The sequence below is a fragment of the Pleurodeles waltl genome, chromosome 8 (assembly GCF_031143425.1).
Source record: "Pleurodeles waltl isolate 20211129_DDA chromosome 8, aPleWal1.hap1.20221129, whole genome shotgun sequence".
Taxonomy (NCBI): Eukaryota; Metazoa; Chordata; class Amphibia; order Caudata; family Salamandridae; genus Pleurodeles; species Pleurodeles waltl.
In genome coordinates this window covers 425800143-425813215 of record NC_090447.1, presented here as the reverse complement: position 1 = coordinate 425813215, position 13073 = coordinate 425800143, and positions in this window count along the sequence as shown.

Genomic DNA, 13073 nt, shown 5'->3' with positions numbered 1-13073 from the left:
ATGCTACATGCTGCCAAAGTATCATGCTCCAAATAAAAGGACTATTCAGGAAAGGGCACAAGCAAACTAGGCAGTGACCTAAGCCGTCCACTCTACCCTGGGAGCTCGTCAGGGAACTACAATGACATGAATCAATAGAGACCATAAAGAATGAACCAGTCTTAGAGCCTCAATGCTAGTGCATACTTGCAGTCTGAGACTCGCTTGTCATCGCAGCACCAGTTTGGCAACCTGACCAATAATTCTCTTATGAACTTCCAGGTAATAAGAAAGGAGTAGATGCATTACCTCAACACCAACCCTATGATTGTGTTATCGAGTTACAGCCTGAGGTGAAGATCTCTCATGGATGCATTTACCAATTAGGTCCCAAAGAAGATCAGGATCCTGAGGAATATCTTGATGAAAAATTGTAAAAAAGGGATGTATTCACCCCTCCACCTCTCCTGCAGTAGCTCCCATCTTTTTCATCCTAAAACCTGAGATTACCAGCCTTGCATAGACTATTGTAAATAAAATCACCACAAGAAATAAATACCAGTTGTCCTTGATTTCTTTTTACCTGACTGGCTTGGGGCCAAGAATTTCACAAAACTTGATCGGAGAGTAACACATGTTCTTGTCCACATCTGGGAGGTAAATTAGTGGAAAAGCTCTTTTAAGAGTCATGGGAAGTTTGAATATTTAATGAAGCCTTCTGGCCCGTGCAACACCACAGCAACTATCCAACATTTTATTAATTATATTTTTTATTACTTAATAAACTCGTTTCTTCCTGTCTATTTGGATGACATACTCTTCTTCCCCAACTCTCACAAGGAACATAGGTTTCATGTGAAAACTCAAATGGGATGACTCAAGGTTAAGTCTGTGATGCTAAAGGGGAAAATGCATATTTGAAAGCAAAGAAGTTACCTTTTTGAATTTCTATTTTCAGATAAAGGTATCCACATGGATAATGACAAGGTTAAATCTGTCAAAGACTGCCCTGCTGCGACCACAGTTGCAAAATCCAGAAGCTATTAGGCTTTGCAAATGTATGTTTATTAAAGACTTATCCAGGATTGTTCTCCATATTACTCAGATAACTAAAAAAGGCATATCTTTTCACAGGGGTATCTGTCAGCAAACGTCCTTTGTACAGCTATTACAACAGCTCTAATATTAAGGCCCTTATCACACTTTATTCTTTAATGTAGAAACAGGTGCTTCTTTGTGCACAGTTAGTGCAATTTCGTCACAGATATATCCCAAGACTCAATAGCTTCACCGAGTGGCTTACCTTTCTCAGACATAAAATCAAGCCAAACGAACTACATCATTTATGAATGTGAATTGATGGCCATTTGGGAAGCATTCTGTCCCTGGAGACATTTTTGGAAGGAGCATCTTTCCCTATCACAGTGGGGACCGACTGTGAAAATCTTAGATAACTCAAATCAACCTTCAACCTGCATGGTGTTCTTGTTTATCACAGTTTTAGTATAATAGATCATCAAGACTTGATAAGTCACTGTGGGAAAGCCTATGCACTCTCTTGGGCTTCACATGAAGCTGTTCCAGTATTGGAACCTCCTCCTATTCTTCAGTTAAAAGGGACCTCTCAAAGGGAATTTGATGCACTGTTACCCTAAAATCAACATCAACAGAGAATGATTTCCATGGCAGAATGGAACCAAGAACAAGAAGAAAAGAGAAAACATCACTGGGGATACTTAATCTACGACAGTATATTTTTTGTGCCTGAAGTGGCTTCTTAGTCAAATTTTTTACTATGGTGTCATGACAATTCAGTATCAGGCCATCCCAGATTTCAAAGAACTCCTGAACTGGTTCAGATGTACTTTTGGTGGGCTAGGATGAATCAAGACATTAAGACTTTTCTAAAAAGTAGAATCTTTGTACAGGCAAAAAGTGTGCACTGCAAGACTACATGGTTTTTACCTCAATTGCCATGTCAAACTCAGCCCTGGACACAACAATCTATGGATTTTATTGTGGAACTTTTAAAATCTAAGGGAAAAACAGTTTTTCTTGTGGAGGCTTACTAATTTACCACAAATACTAAATTCATTGCACTAAGCAAGCTACCTATTGCCCATGAACTGGCATTGATTTTCCTCAGGTTGATTTTTAGGTTATATGGATTACCTGGGGTCGTCATCACAGACAGAGGGTTTGTTGCTCATTTTTGGAAGGAATTAGTGAGGAGATAGGAGTTTGTTAATTTACATTCATGAGATACCACCCACAAACCGATAATCAGATGGAGAGATTAAAACAAACATTGGAACACCAACAACTCGCAGCTCGTCCTCTCGCTCTCGACAAACCCTGCCAAAACAAAGACCATCTTCCATAACTGTGTGAAGAACTTATCCGCCTGGATGAAGAACAACTGTCTGGAGCTCAACATGGATAAAACAGAGGTTCTGATCTTTGGCAGACACTCAGAACTATGGAACAAATCCTGGTGGCCAGCAGAGCTCAGACCCACCCCCACACCAAAAGATCACACCAGCAACCTCAGCATCATTCTGGATAGCAAACTCTCCATGAAATGCCAGGTCAACTCTGTTTCCTCAGCCTGCTTCCACACACTCTGCATGCTCAACAGGATCTTTAAGTGGCTCCCCATCAGCATGAGGAAGACAGTGATGCAGGCCCTCATCATCAGCTCACTGGACTATGGCTACACACTATGCACGAACCACCATTGAACTCATGCAAAGACTTCAGACAATTCATAACACAGCTGCCAGACTGATCCTTAACCTGCCCAAGAGAACCCACATCACCCAGCACCTGAAAGATCACCATTGGCTCCCGATCCAGAAGAGATGCCACTTCATGCTTCCGACCCATACCTACAAAGCCCTCCATAATCAAGGACCCACCTACCTCAACCACCACCTTCACCTCCACCAACCGACCAGGAACCTCCTCTCGGCACACATCCCCCTCGGAAAGATACTATGAATACGCCGCTGCCACGCCAGAGGACGCCCTTCTCCCGTCTCACCACCGAAACGTGGAAGCTCTCCCCCTTCACCTTCATACCGTACCCTCACTGATGCACTTCAGAAAGGGATTGAAAGCATGGCTTCTCTAATACAAACCTGCAGCAAGCGCCTGGATACCCACTTAGCTGGCAACTTGTGCTTTACAAATACCACCTGATTGATTGAACAATACTTGCAGTGTTATCCCATGCATTATCAAACAAAGTGGGTACAAAGGTTACCTTTAGCCAAGTTTGTATTCAATACTCATTTCACTCAACCTTTGAATACTGTTCATTTTACTCTTCCTTTGGCTTCCTCCCTTGAATTTGGCCTGAAGTTCTTGTCACATCGAAGAATCCCGCAGTGCAGTCTCTATTGAATAACATTCATGGAACCTGGAAAATGATTTACAACAGTTTTGTAAAGCAAAGATGGCCTACAGAAATTTGCAGATTGCCACCAACTTAATTCCCAGTAGACAACAGGAGACATAGGTGGTCATTATGACTTTGGTGGTCTTTTTCCAAGACCGCTGAAGCCGCTGCCACCAAAGACCGTCAAATTTGGAGTTAGGCAGGATTCTGACCCCTTTCATTTGACCGACGGAGGAAGAGAGGTAGTTCCACCTCTAGCACTCCCACGCCAACAAGACTCTGCCTGCCATATTACAATACGTAATGCAGCTTGGCGGAGTCCTGTCATTGGACTGGTGCAGTGCTGGGATTGGAAAACGCCAGGACCCATCGCCTCCCAGATGACCACCTCACCGGAAAAGGTAAGTTGATCGTCCAAAAAGGGAGGGGGGTTTGGGGTGGTCTGGGTAGGTGTATGTGTGCGAATGTGGGTGTCTGGATGCGTGTATGTGTGCAAATGGGGGTGTCTGGGTACGTGAATGGATTCAGTGTCCGAGTGTGTGCATGAACGCGGAGAAGGTTAGTGCACGTGCATGAATGCGGAGAGGTGGAGTGCATGAATGGATGCGGTGGGGGTGGGGTTGTGCATAATTGCAGGGGGCTGCGTATGTGTAAGTGGGGATGTGTGTATGGTTGTGTGCAGTTGGGTGGGAAGGGTGCGTGCATGTGCGTGGAAGTCGGGGGAGGGTGTTTGCATGTATGTGGAAGTGAAGGGGGTGCGTGTGTGTGTGTATGGATTTTGGGGGGTGCCGGCAAGAGGAATGGAGATTCCTGTCACCGGGTGCATTACTGCCAGGGTTCTCGTGGCAGTGCAACCACCACAGGAAACCTGACAGTCTGCCGGGTAATAATACCGCCGGCGGTCTCATGGATGCTGCAGGGCCGAAAGTGCTCACCTCTGGCCCGGCAGTCCGACCACCCTGGAAGTACAGGTGGCTTTTCCGCTTTTGGTGTTCGGCCAAACCGCCAAAGTCATAATATGGAGGTCTTCACCGCTGTCCTGACGGCCGACCGACCGCCACGACCGCCATGGCGGTCAGGTGACTGCCAAAAGCATAATGATGACCAAAGTCTTGCTATTCTCAAAGAATCTTTTGATATCAGGGTCCATCCTAAGTGGCATCCTTGTTTTATAGGGCACTAGCATGGTTCCAGAACCATCAGATTAGCACTTCCATCTCATTGGTGTATTCACCATTTGGTTCATGTACTGTGACTCCAAAAGGCTCACACATAAGCTACTACTCCCCCTCCCCCAGTAATGATTGATGGGTCTCGTGAATATGAAGTAAAGGAATTGCTGGATTCCATGCAAGTTCAGAGCCAGTTATATTAGTTGGTGGCATGGAAGGGCTATAAAGCTTCTGAATAATCCTGGGAACATGCTTCATTTATAAGAGCTCCTAGGTTGGCCAATGCACTTCATAGAAGATTCCACAGGACACCAGGTCCACAATAAATAAGGGGGAGCTTTTGGGAGAAGATACTGTCAGGAATTAGTCTCAAACTTGGGGGTTTCCAGGGACCAGCCCTTCAAATTGCATTCATTTAAGACATTGTTTTCCGAAGGCCTTGACAAGTTTCAGGGGTAGCATAAACTTACACAGGTCTGGAAGCTCTGGAAACAGGGTAGATGGAAACTGAAAAGGTCCTTGGGGCTGCAAAGCCCAGGACTGAGAGATCAGCTATTGGCTTCCCTTCTGGACTATGGGAGAAAGTGTCAGTTAAAAGGACAGCAAGCAAGGGTAATTGTGTTTGGCAACAGTGGTTGTTGGGCCTCATCTGCTTTTGGGCCAGTTCACCCTCGTTTGGCATGCCCTCAATTTCTTTTGTATTTTCCCTTGCCATGGTTCCCTCTGTAGTTATCTCCCTGCTATGCATGACTCTGCCAGTTTTTGTGCTGCCCTCTGTTCTCGTGTGGCTTGTTGTGACTTACCACTTGGTGGTCCTCCATTGTTAGTGCTCTCTTACTGAAACATCTAGGACTGAAACTCCACTGGGCTGATGCTCTCTTTCCTTTTGATACTCTGGCTGTAAGCGGGAGCTAGTTATTGAACTACCCTTACTTTATCCTGGTAAAATTGAGTCTCAGCTTTGGAGTGATGCACTCTTGATAAAGACATGCTCCTAATGTGGGATGTGTGTTTTTTTATGGAAACCTAAAACTCTGGGGAGTCTTTGTGAAGTGTGCAGCCATATTACCATCCGGCCTGTCTCTCCCATGAATCCTTTTTCACCCGGGCAGGGTTATCTTCCAGGTTGTTCTTCCTCCCTCTGAGACTGCACTGTCATAGGGAGATAGATGGATTCTCACCGCTCCTGAGAAACCACAACCAGTCTCCAGTTCTGACAACCTACCCCTACATGCTCCTTCCAACTTTCACTCTGCAAACCAGTGCATTTTAACCACACACAAATAAGAGTTATGCTTGGGTGGGTGCTGTTTCAGACACTTAGCTCTGGTAATTTGGTACTATCTTCCTTTGCAACTACATTCACAGAAAACTCCTTCAATCTTCGGGAAAAAAGAAACAATGTTTTGCTATTAATTATGCTGGCGACTGAGCTCTTCTTAGATTTCTAGTTACTTACTCTGGTTCATTTATGTTTTAGTTTTATTGCCTTGGAGACTTTTTTCCTGGAATTTATATCTTTTAGCATAAACCAGCTGTACATTGGTAGTACACTGCCCAAATTAAATCATTCATTCAGTCATTTATTCATTCAAATGCAACTATTTGTGGGACATTGTCCAATATGTGTATGTAGGTTATCTGAATCAACTTATCTTTATTCCATAACATCTGTTTACTATTTTAGTGCACTGATGTGTCGTTTCTGTATCAAAGGGCTGGTTCATATTCATACAGCAGCTTTAAGAAGTTTGCGTGCTGGGTGGGAGCTTTGATAACTTAATGCCGGATTAAGAACTGGACCAATAAATGTGTGTAGCAAATCTGCCTTTTCTGCATGTCACCCCAAATGTTCACCTTTTTATAGACCTTATATTGCTGGCATTAGAACTCTGTGTGCTTTACCCATGCTAACCAGTAGTAAAGTGCTTGAGCTTCCCCCCTTTAAACAATGTTAAATTGACTTATCCCTCACTGACATATTTAACATTCCTACAATTTAGTAGTACATGGCACAGAAAATGTGCTTAGGGCCTGGAAGTCAAATGCCACCTATGAACTGCGGAATATATTGTGCCATCCACAGAGTAGGCCAGTAAAACATGGCTTCAAGCCACCCATGTCTAACCTGACTGCAGCAGCCTATAAAACCTGTTATCATGCCTATCAAAATAACACTTTCTGACAGGTAGAACTCCCTGCGTTTAAATATTAATAAGTCACCCCTAAGCATCCTTTCTTGTCTCAAAGTTAAGGTGTCTGATATTTAAAAAATGAAATTGAGAAATTAAAGTTTGCATGTTCCTCCAGGGACTAGCGCCCACAAGCTGTTTTTATTGGCAGGGCTGTAGCTGGATCCTAGCAGATGTCAAAGTACAGATTATACACTTTTATCTGTGACGCTTGAGAGGAAACTGTTAGAACAGAAATCAATTTTTAGCAGTTTAAAAATCCAATTAATTGGTGAAGTTAGATTTTTAGTAAATAGTTAGGGAAAGTAACTTTTGGAAAGTTACCTTTTCCCTTTCTGAAGCTCCAGAATGATAATTTACATTAGCCTGCCAACAGATGCCAAGCCAGTACTTAACCTTAATGAGGTGTGAAAACAGGTCCCAGAGCAAAACCGTACCCTACATCTGATGACAGGATGGGCTGTGTGTGGGCCATGTGATCCCTGTCAGTTCCAGAAGGATAGCTGGGGAGGTTCTAGGAAGTTCATTCATTTAAAAGTGACATAGGTGACAGCTGCTCGTTTATAGCTTACTAGAAGGAGAAACCTAGAATTGGAAAGCCTTTGCTCCACAGGCACACACTAGCCAAGCTGGCTCTGCACCTAGTGGGAGGGAAGCTATCCCAGGAGAACCAATGTGCTGAAATACAGGGGATGGGACCACTCATTTCACAAGGACTTTGCAAAAGGTGGGATATATTCTATCATTTTGAGTGTTAGGAGTGTTAACGCAAAATGACTTAATTAAAACAAAATATTAATGAGTGTTTATGTGTTGTAATAATGAGTTTGTTAGAAAATGGTTAACGTAGAAAGATTAATGTGTACGGTTGAAATTGTGACCTCGGAGATTTTCCACCAGAATTCATGAATGTACTAATAAATGGCTAGCATACATGAAATATAGAAAAACGTGTAAAATTAATGTAGTAATGTGTCATATTGAGAGATATAACCTATGTTTTGCAATGATTGTAGTCCTTAACTTAGCTAATGTCTTGGCCTAGTCTTGCCAGGTCTCATGTAGCGTTTTCGTGATTGATCACGGATGTACCCAGGAGTTGCTCCGACCCAGGTTTATCGATTCACCGGCCAGATTTATAATCGCATGCTGACTGCTTCGGCAGCAGCCCTACCTTACAAATCAGTCGAGCCCCTGAAAACATGGCGCTCCTTGGCAATTCATAGTCTCTGGATGTTTTGAACCACCCCACAATCCTAGACCATTCCACTACCTAAGTCTCTTGAGCACCAGATACTAGCGATCATTGGTGCTCCTTGATACTACGACTACAGACAAGTGTAGATCCACAGACCTGGGACTATTCCATATCTTCTGGAAGATGTCTTTGACCCACTGATTGGTTCTTTACACTGGAATCCAGGTGCTACCAAGTCTGTTATCCTTGTCCTGATGATGACCTCTTGACTCACCTTAAATACGGGGTCAAAACGTCGACACATCTCCAAAGAGTCGATGAGACATTTACAAAGGATTTTTTGTGAAACTTCAGGGCTTCCTGGATTGAAGGAGCCACTCGAAGTTCATAATTTTCTTTATACCACACTCTGCACTGACTGTATATATCACCTTCACTTACCCGCACTTCAGGACTTTCACAGTTTTTTAGGAGCACCTACCAAGACGAATGTAAAATATAATACACTTTCGCGAACAGAATCACATGTTCAATCTATATTTACATGAAAAATGTCTGGACTAATATGATCAAAGTTATACATGGAGTAATACATTTCTGTTTGTATTACATTTATGGTACACAGAGAATTTCTTAAGTCTTTTGTATCCCGTGGAAGTCTAGGTTACTTCCCCCTTGCACTGACCTTTAACGCTACTACATTTATTACCCTGGTCATAAGGGTTAGAGGGTATTTGCCTCATTGTTTTATCTTCACGAGAATAGTCAGTTTCTCTTTAGTTTCAAATTCTTAGACAGACTCTATAGTTGGCGCAGACTTTCTCAAGGGTACACTGAGTCACCATCCTTGTTTAACCAGATCCTGAAAAAAACCTGGAGTCATAGGAATTGCCATTTCAATTGATTCCGGTACAATACATTTATGACATTGATGACTTGCTCATTGCTTCCAAAACAAGGGACGAGTGTAAGTACGACTCTATTGCCCTATTGAGTCATTTGGGAAAATTTGATCATAAAGTGTCACCATTGAAATTACAGTACTGTCAGAAGATGGTGAACTATCTGGGTCACCAATTGAAAAAGGGTCGAGGAGAATTTCCAGAGAAAGGATCACAATGATATTGCAGAGAAGTCCCCTGACTTCACAGAGAGATGTCAGGATGTTTCAGGGAATGTTGGGTTATTGTCGTCAATGGATCCCAAATGTTTCTGAGATTTCAAAGCCATTTCAGAAACTGACAAATAAGGATGTCACTGATCCGAAAACATTAGATAACGAACAGATGAAAGCGGTCACTGAGTTGAGAGAGAGTTTGTGCAGAGCTCCAGCGTTGGGTATGCCTCATTACACAAAACCATTCACATTGTTTTGTCATGAACGTGATGCTTGTTCTTTGTCTCTCTTGACACAGGTCCATGGAGGTGCTTATCACCCAGTAGCCTATTTTTCAGCCACCTTGGACCCAGTTGCAGCATCCTTTCCGGGTTGTTTGCATGCAGTTGCCGCAGTTGGTCACTCTTTCACTATGTGGGGGGGTAGTGATGGGATATCCCTTGATGGTAATAGTCCCTCACTCGGTTGAGATTTTACTGACAAGGACGAAAACACAGTATTTGACTGGTGCCAGACTGACAAGGTATGAGACGAACATTTTAGGTGCTCCAAATGTAACATTGAAAAGGTGGACAGTGCTGAATCTGGCAACTTTACTTCCAAGTGATACTGTTAAAATTGAAAAGGAGGAAGACATTGAGCATGATTGTCTCGAGGTAACTGAGTTGTGCACAAAACCAAGACCTGACATCAGAGATACCCGATTGGAAGAAAATTATCAAATTGTCTTTGTTGATGGTTCATGTCTCAGAGATGGTACAGGAACATTGAGAGTAGGCTATGCCGTGTGCACAATTACAAGTACTTTAGAAGCTTCTTGGCTTTGAGGGGTAAATTAATGCACAAGTAGCAGAATTGGTTGCTCATACGAGAGCGTTCCATGTGTCTGCTAAACTGCTAAACTGAGAGTCACAATCCATACAGATAGCCAATACGGATTTGGAATTGTTCATGATTTTGGTCAATTGTGGTTGCAAAGAGGTTTCCTGACCTCTACTGGTTCACCAGTGAGAAATGGTGAAAGAATAAAAGATTTGCTGAATGCAATTACAAGGTTTTGTGCATATCGTTCAAAGACAAGTGGGAATTGATGTCTGAAGAAGACACCACATGTGCAAGTTATGCATTAAAGGTGATTGACACAATGGAAGAGTTGAAAACTACTTTGCAAAATAATGTTGACAAGGAGGAGAAAAGATTGTGGTTAAAAATGAAATGCATGCAGAGACAGAATGAGCTATGGGTATCAGAAGAGGGTCAAATGGTTCTGCCAAATAGTTTGTTATCACAAATGGCAAGATACTATCATGGTCAGGCACACATTGGAAGGGATGCCATGGTTCATTTGTTTAAAATTGATTGGTTTAACCCCAACGTTTTTAGACAAGCCACAGAAGCAGTATGTCATTGTTGTATTACTTGTCAGCAATTATATGCGGGGAAAGGGACAGTGGTGAACTTGAGCCACATTGGAAGAGCAGGGGTCCATTCAGCAAAATGCAATTGGATTTCATTGAGATGTCTGCATGTGGAGGTTTGAAATACATGTTGGTGATTGTGTGCATTTTTAGTCATTAGATTGAAACATACCCTACAAGAAGGAATGATAGCCTCACAGTAGCTAATCTGTTGCTTATAGAGTTGATACCATGTTTCGGATTTCCGATCTCTTTAGAATCAGATAGGGGAATGCACTTCAATAACAAGGGGATTAAACTTTTGTGTGCAACACTAAACATTGAGCAGAAATTGCACTGTAGCTATTGTCATGAAGCATCAGGACTAGTGGAGCAGATGAATGGTACTTTGAAATCAAGAATTCCCAAGATGTGTGCAGCCACAAATTTGAAATGGCCAGATGCATTGCCTCTGGTGTTGCTGTCAATGAGAAATACACCTGACAGGAAGACAGGACTGTTGCCCCACGAGATTCTTATGGGCAGAGCAATGAGGTTTCCAGCAGTTTAAGCCAATGCACTTGTCAATATTACAGATGATATGGTGTTGGACTACTGCAAGGGTCTGGCTGATGTGGTTCGCTCTTTCTCTCAGCAGGTGGAGGCCGCCACACTGCCACCAATTCACAATCCTGGGCACAACCTGAGAGCGGGCGATTGGGTTGTTGTCTGCAGGCAAATGTGCAAGACGTGTTTGAAGCCTCGTTGGCAGGGAGCTTACTAGGTGATCTTGACAACTACAACAGCTGTAAAGTGTGCAGGACTTCCGAACTGGATTCACACGAGTCACACAAAGAAAGTGGCATGTCCACTGGATCATGAAGAAGCGTTATTGAGAGCACCAACAATCGCGAAACAACTCTTGTGAGCCTGATGTGATGCTGACCGACTGATGACCTGAGAATAAAGACTGACTCTGGTGCTGATACATATAAAGGATAGGTAGATATGATAATGTGACTGAATATAAGTTTGTGGCTTTTCTTTCTAGGTACCAACTGCGCTATCTAAATAGTTTTCTTAGCTAGATGATTTTTCCAAAAATTCTTGTTCTAAATTGTTTTTGCATGAAGTCCCACAAGCTAATGCTAATCTGGATTAGATTAAGTTTTCCTTATCTGACGACTGACAGATTTAGAGACAATTGATTGACAAACTGTTTTGCCGAATTCTATGAATAGAGAAACAGGAGTAAGATGCATTGTGGGACTGCTTGTGGTGAGGCACACAGAAACTGCTGAAAAAGAAGGTAGGATTAACCAGGGAACTTTTTAATACATTAGTTAGGAAAGGGCCAAGTGTCACACCCCACTCACTGGCTAGTGCAAATCACAAATGTACACCCTCCCCCCAAACACACACACACACCCTTCTGAGAACAATTTCTGGACCTGAGGAAAATTAGAACAGGACTGAATCATCCTTGCTGTAACATTAAAGGAGCCCCGAAGGCCAGACCTGCTCCCTCTTGTACACAGGGCAAAGAAGTGGATACAGGGTTCAGTTGGCTGACCTCCTGTGTGTCTACAGGGACACAAAAAGATTCAAGAGTCCTTTTTCTGAAAAAAACAGTTGATCACGACCAACTGGACATGGGCTGGGCCCTGCTGGAGGTATATGCTGGAGTGAGTCCTGGTCTCTATGTGCTCCAAAATGACCCAAAGAAACTGCTTCACAAACCCTGAAAATTTGAGATTGGACTTCCCAGGACTTCTGTGGGACCTTGTGGCAAAGATACCTGATTAAAATGCATCTCCCTCGGATACAGCTTCAGGCTTGCCCCGCTTGAGGATTTTGAGCCCCATAAAAAAAGAACTAAGTCAAAAGGTAAAATCTCCTTTTCCTCTGTGGATGTTAAGGCCAAGTTGTGCTAATGTGGCTGTCACATTGTTGGTGTTCTCCCGCATCTGCACATTGATATGGGAGAGTAGGGCCAGGTAGTCTGCAAAGTCCAGGTCATCACACTGCATCCAAGGTGTCCACTGGATCCTATTTCCTCTCCTTGCTGTGGTTGTCTTCATGATCCAGTTCATGGTCAGCAGGAAGAGAAAAAGCAAGAGCAAACAGCCCTGGAGTACTCCAGTCCTCATTTGGAAGGCTTCCATGAGTTGTCCTCCATGGACTATCTTACAGGTCATTTGCTCATATGAGTTCCTGATGATTTTTACAAGCTTTTCTGGCCCACCATAGTGGCAGATGAGTTTCAAAAAGGTCTCTCTGTCCATGCTACTGAATATCTTCTCATAGTCGATGAAGTTGACATAGAGAGGGGAGTTCAATTCCACTGACTGCTCAATGATGATGTGCAGTGTTGCAATGTGGTTTGTAGGATCTATCTTTGTTGAAGCAAGCTTGCTGGACTCCCATCTGAGCGATGACTTGTACGTTTATTTTGTTCCTTCTGTACAAGATGACTCTGTTGAACACTTTGCCTGGGATTGATAGTAGAGTTATACCTCTGTAGTTTGTGCAGTTACTTAGGTCACTATTCTTGGGGATCTTGATGAGATATTACTCCTTCCAGTTTAAAGGACCTTTTCCTCTTCCCAGATCCTTCC